Here is a 6200-nt window from a genome sequence, read left to right as displayed (position 1 = left end):
CTGGATGGCATCCCTTCCCTCCAACGAATCAACTGCACCACTCAGCTTGGTGTTGTCTGCTGTCGTGGTTTAACCTCAGTCGGCAACTGAGCACCACGCAGCCGCTCGTTCACTCTTCCTCCCCGGTGGGATGGGGGAGAGAATCGGGAGAGTAAAAGTGAGAAAACTCGTGGGCTGAGATAAGAACAGTTTAATAATTGAAATAATAAAATAATAATAATAGTAATAAGAAGAATATACAAAGCAAGTGATGCACAATGCAATTGCACCACCCGCCAACCGATGCCCAGCCAGTCCCCGAGCAGCGACCCCCCCGGCCAGCTTTCCCCCTGTTTATGTACTGAGCATGACATCATATAGTATGGAATATCCCTTTGGCCAGTTTGGGTCAGTTGTCCCGGCTGTGCCCCCTCCCAGCTTCTTGTGCACCTCCAGCCTTCTCAGTCGGTAGAGCATGGGAAGCTGAAAAGTCCTTGGCTAGTGTAAGCATTACCTAGCAACAACTAAAACATCGGTGCGTTATCAACTTTGTTCTCATCCTAAATCCAAAACACAGCACTGTACCAGCTACTAGGAAGAAAATTAACTCTATCCCAGCTGAAACCAGGACATCTGCAAACTTGCTGAGAGTGCACTCAATCCCACTGTCTATGTTGTTGATGAAGATATTAAATAGTATTGGTCCCAGTACGGACCCTTGAGGGACACCACTCGTTACTGGTTTCCACTTGGACATTGAGCCATTGACTGTGACTCTTTGGACGCAGCCATCCAGCCAGTTCCTTATCCATCTAACAGTCCATCTGTCAAACTCATATCTCTCCAATTTAGTGGCCAGAATGTTGTGGGGGACCATGTCAAAGAAGTCCATATAGATGACATCAGTTGCTCTTCCCTTGTCCACTGATGTAGTCACTCCATTGTAGAAGGCCAACAGATTAGTCAGGCACGATTTGCCCTTGGTGAAGCCATGTTGGCTGTCTCGAATCACCTCCCTGTCTTCCATATGTTTCAACATAGCTTCCAGGAAGATCTGTTCCATGATCTTACTGGGCACGGAGGTGAGGCTGAATGGTTGGTAGTTCCCAGGGTCCTCCTTTTTACCCTTTTTAAAAATGGATGCGATATTCCCTTTTCTCCAGTCACTGGGGACTTCGCCTGACTGCCATAACTTCTGAAATATGATGGAGAGTGGCTTGGCAACTACATCAGCCAATTCCCTCAGGACCCTGGGACACATCTCATCAGGTCCCATGGACTTATGTATGTTCAGGTTCCTCAGGTGGTCTCGAACCTGATCTTCTCCTACGATGGGAGTGACTTCATTCCCCTAGTCCCTGCCCTGAGGTTCAGGGACTCGAGAGATGTGGGAAGAGAGATTACCATTGAAAACTGAGTCTATTTATCATGCATCTCAAGATTGGTAGTTTAAATGTTGTCTTTAATGCTTCAGAATTTTTAATTGTTCAGCTTTTTTCACTAACATAAAAAATTTAGTCCTTTATTATTTGTATAATGGCATGTCTAGACAAGTCCACCCCTCAGTCTCTCACCCAGAGATAGGTGATATCTCATCCTGACATTTCGTGAGTCCATGAAGCTACAAATAGTTCCCCTCTATGTTCCCAGTACAGGTTTTTGTTGATTGTGGCAATCTGAGCAGCTTGGTCTGCTTGATGGTTGTTGGTTTGTTCTTTGGTGGCCCTTCCCTTTGGGATATGGGCATTGACGTGTCGTACTCCCACACTGAGTTTTTCCAAATCCTGTATGATGTTTATCCACGTGTTAGCCATCCAAATAGGCTTTTGTCATCTCTGCCAATTCCTGTTTCCACTGTGTGAGCCAGCCCCAGAGGGCACTGGCCACCATCCAAGAATCAGTATGCAGGTATAACCGGAACCATTTCCTCTGCAATGCAACATCGATGGCTAGTCTTATGGCTTGGACTTGTGCAAACTGACTCAATTGTCCTTCACTTTCATCCATTTTTATCACCTGATAGATGGGATTCCAAAGGACAGCTTTCCATCTTCTCTATTTGCCAATAATTTGACAAGAACTGTCAGCAAACAGAGCACATTGTCGCTCTTCTTTGTATAGTTTGTCGTATTTTGGGGCTTTGTGGTAATACCTTGAATGAGGCCCCAAAATCACAATTTTCGGGCCATTCCATCAGCTCTTCTACCAGACCTGGATATCCCTGTTTCCTCATCTGAGCTTGCTGGGTAATCAGGACTGTCCATTTACTCCAGGTAGCACTTGTCACGTGATTAGTGGAGGGCATTTTTCCTTTCAGCATCCAGAGAGGTGCTAGAAGTAGTTGTGATTCTGTTCCCACCATTTAAGATGCTTCCCAGATTCCCTCATACGCAGCTAATATTTCTTTTTCTGTTGGGATATAATTTTCCTATTATTCTCAGTAGCCTCAGCTCCAGAATCCAAGGGGTTTTCTTCTGGTCTCTCCTGGTGCTTTCTACCATAAACGCCATTGGACTGATTGGTCCCTTGCTGATGTGTAATAGTATGTTTCAGACATTTGGACTAGTTCTGATGGGGTCTAGGGCAACTGCACATGCTACTTCTTGTTTTACCTAGTCAAAGGCTTGTTGTTGCTCAGGTCCCCACCTAAATGAGTTCTTTCTCCTGGTGACTTGGTACAGTGGGTTCATGAGCTGACTGTACCTGGGCATGTGCATTTGCCAAAATCCCACCATTCAAAAAAAACCCCTTATGTTTCCTTTTTATTGGTTAGTGGCGCTATTGCCACGATCTTGTCATTCATGTGAGTAGGAATGTGATGGCGCCCATCTTGCTATTTGACACCCAGAAACTGTATTTCTAGCAGCTTCTAACAAGCTCTGTCAGCTATTTCTGATCCAAGGGTGGTTTGAGCTTTTTTTTCCCAGCCAACTCCTGATTAGGGAGGGTCAAGCACCCTTTCAGCATGTGCTAGGAAGAGGCTTATGTAACTGCTAGGCCCAGAGCACAGGCAACAGATGCAACAATTTACATAGCAGTTTGCATAGAAGGGGGCCAGCAACTCTGCTGAGGGCAATGTGCACATGCTCAGCAATGGTTGTGATGTGCCACAGGGCAAGGTTCCCAGCACCCAATGGAGCAACTATCCCTGGAACATCAGAGGCTCCAGAGGGAGGCTGTAGCTCTCCAGGTCTCAGGCCCTAGGGAATGCCTGGGGTCTTTTGTTGAGACTGGGGCAAGGAGAGATGGTCTCTTTGCCTGCAGCTGTGTGCTGGTAGAAGATCTGTGTTGCCAAGTAAAGGAGCTGGGAGAAGAGGTCAGCAGACTACATAGCATCAGGGATGACAAGGAACAATCCAACTGTATCTTTTCCAAGACTGCAGATACAAAGGCCTGAATCCCCAACTGCACTGAAGGAAGGGCAGCCAGAATCTGTGCTTATTGGGGTGGGAAATGGAGACTCCCATGATGGCAAAGGCTGGAAACTTGTGACTTCTGGCACCAGGAGGAAGGCTCCTGCTCTACCCATAGATCTGCAATTGCAGAATAGGTTCAGTACCCTAATTGTAAATGAAGGGCTGGAAGCTCTGTCCAACAAAGCATCAGAGCCAGCTGAGCCTGAACCAAGCAGTAGCACCAAAAGGAAGCAGCAACCAATAGTAGTGGGAGACTCCCTCCTGCAGGGGGTAGAGGCTCCCATCTGCTGAACTTGACCTGCTGTCCAGGGAGGTTTGTTGCTTGTCAGGGGCTCAGATCCAAGATGCTATGGAGAGACTGCTGAGACTTGTCCAGCCCTTGGACTATTAAGCCCTGCTGCTCATACATGTGGGCACCAATAATACTGCATATCAAGAGTGACCACATGGCTCTGGGGGCAAGGGCATTAGGGCCTACGTGGTTTACTCCTCAATTTTGCCAATGAGGGGGGAGGACTTGAGGAGAAGGGGACAGAGCCTGCAGGTCAACCATGGGTTTCATAGATGGTAACAACAACAGGGATTTGGCATTTATGACCAAGGGACCCTTTGGGGTTTGAGAACTGATAGGGATAGACAGGATCCACCTGACCAAGTGAGGCAAAAGCATCTTTACCAACAGACTGGCCAGCCTTGTGAGGAGAGCTTTAAACTAGGAACAATGGGGAAAGGGAGAGGACAACCCACAGTCAAGTGAGAAAGTGGTGGACTGGGTTGACAAGCAAAAAGGGTGCAGGGTGATGTGCACAGGAGAGACCTCAAAATCAACAAAACAGGGCTGAGAGGGAACCACTTCAAGCATATACACACAGATAAGGAAGTGCCAAGAGGACAGAATTAGGAGGAAAGTTCTAACACATTTTCTGGGAAATCAGCATGACTGCATGCCTCTGAAGTGCATATACACTAATGCACACAACATGCGGAACAGTCAGGAAGAATGAGAAGTTTGTGTGCAGTTACAGAGCTAAGATCTCATAGGGATCACAGAGATGTGGTAGGATAGTTCACATGATTGGAGTGCTGCAGTGGATGGATACAAGCTCTTTAGGAAGGACAGGCCAGGAAGGTGAGGAGGGGCAGCTGCCCTTCATGTGAGAGAGCAGCTGGAATGCATGGATCTCTGCCTAGACACAGATGAGAGCAAGCTGAGAGCTTATGGGTTAGGATTAGTGGGCAGACCAACATGGGCGATGTTGTGGTGAGTGTCTGCTACAGCCTGCCTGATCAGGAAGAAGTAGTAGATGAGGCCTTCTTCAGACAACTGGAAGAAGCCTCACTTTTGCAGGCCCTGGTCCACTTGAACCACTCTGATATCTACTGGAGGGACCACATAGCAGGGCACAAGCAATCTATGAGGCTTCTGGAGTGCATTGATGACAACTTCCTGACACAGGTGATCAAGAAGCCAAGGTGGGGAGGCACTCTACTGAACCTCATATTTACAAGGTTGAGGATGTGAAGTTTGGTGGGGAGGGGGCAGTGGAAGAGCAGCCTTAGTCACAGTGACCATGAGATGGTAGAGTTAAGGATCCCATGAGGAGGGAACAAGGCAAATAGCAGGATCACAATCCTAGACTTCAGAAGAGCTGACTATGGCCTCTTCAGGGAGCTGCTTGGAATAATCCAAGGGGCAAGGGACGTGGTGACAAAGGACACAGAAAAGGTTGATGTATTGATTGCTTCTTAGCCTTATTTTTTTACTGTTAAGATTTGCTTTCAGGAATCCCAGGCCCCTGAGACTACTGGGTAAATCTGGAGCAAGGAAGACTTACCCTCAGTAGAGGAGGATCAAGTTAGGGAACATTGAAACAAACTGGACATATCTAAGTCCATGGGACATGACAAGATGCACCCATGAGTACAGAGGGAGCTGGCTGATGTCATTGAGAGGCCACTCTCAATTATCTTTGAAAGGTCATGGTGATCAGGAGAGGTTCCTGAGGACTGGAAGAAAGCAAACGTCACTCCTATCTTCAAGAAGGGCAAGAAGGAGGATCCAGGGAACTAGAGGCTGGTCAGCCTCACCTCCATCCCTGGGAAAGTGATGGTGCAAACAATCCTGGAAGCCATTTCCAGACATATGACAAAAAGGTGCTTGGGATTAGTCAGCACGGATTTATGAAGGGAAAATCATGCCTGACCAACTTGCTAGCCTTCTGTGATAAGATGACTAGCTTGGTGTATGAGGGGAGAATAATGGATGTTCTTCTTGACTTTAGCAAGGCTGTTCACACTGTCTCTCATACTATCCTCATAGACACACTGATGAAGCACGGACTAGATAAGTTGCCGAGGGGAGCTGCTCTGGTGCCGGCCCGGTCCGCAGCGGAGCGGCAGATCTTGGTGTACAGGGGGGGTTTCCTGAGGCAGGGAAACGCCAGGGCAGCAGAGAGACCCGCCAGGAGCCGGCAGCTCTCGTGAAAGACGCTGACGAGGCCTGGGCATTGCCAGAGCAACCGCGGGAGATTTAAATGCGGTGTAACTGAAACTAGCAGTCAGTCGCCGAGGTGAGCTCCTCTGGTGTCAGCTCGGTCCGCAGCGGAGCGGCAGATCTTGGTGTACAGGGGGGTTCCTGAGGCAGGGAAATGCCAGGGCAGCAGAGAGACTCGCCAGCTCTCCTGAGAGATGCTGACCAGGCCTGGGCGTTGCCAGAACAACTGCAGCCACCCCTACACCTATAAAAAGCAGCTTAGGAAGTGCTAGCGACCAGGGTGTGGTGCGTCAGTTTGCGCGTGAAGGGTG

The sequence above is a fragment of the Aptenodytes patagonicus genome, chromosome W (genome assembly GCF_965638725.1).
Source record: "Aptenodytes patagonicus chromosome W, bAptPat1.pri.cur, whole genome shotgun sequence".
Classification (NCBI taxonomy): domain Eukaryota; kingdom Metazoa; phylum Chordata; class Aves; order Sphenisciformes; family Spheniscidae; genus Aptenodytes; species Aptenodytes patagonicus.
This window is presented reverse-complemented; position numbering follows the sequence as displayed.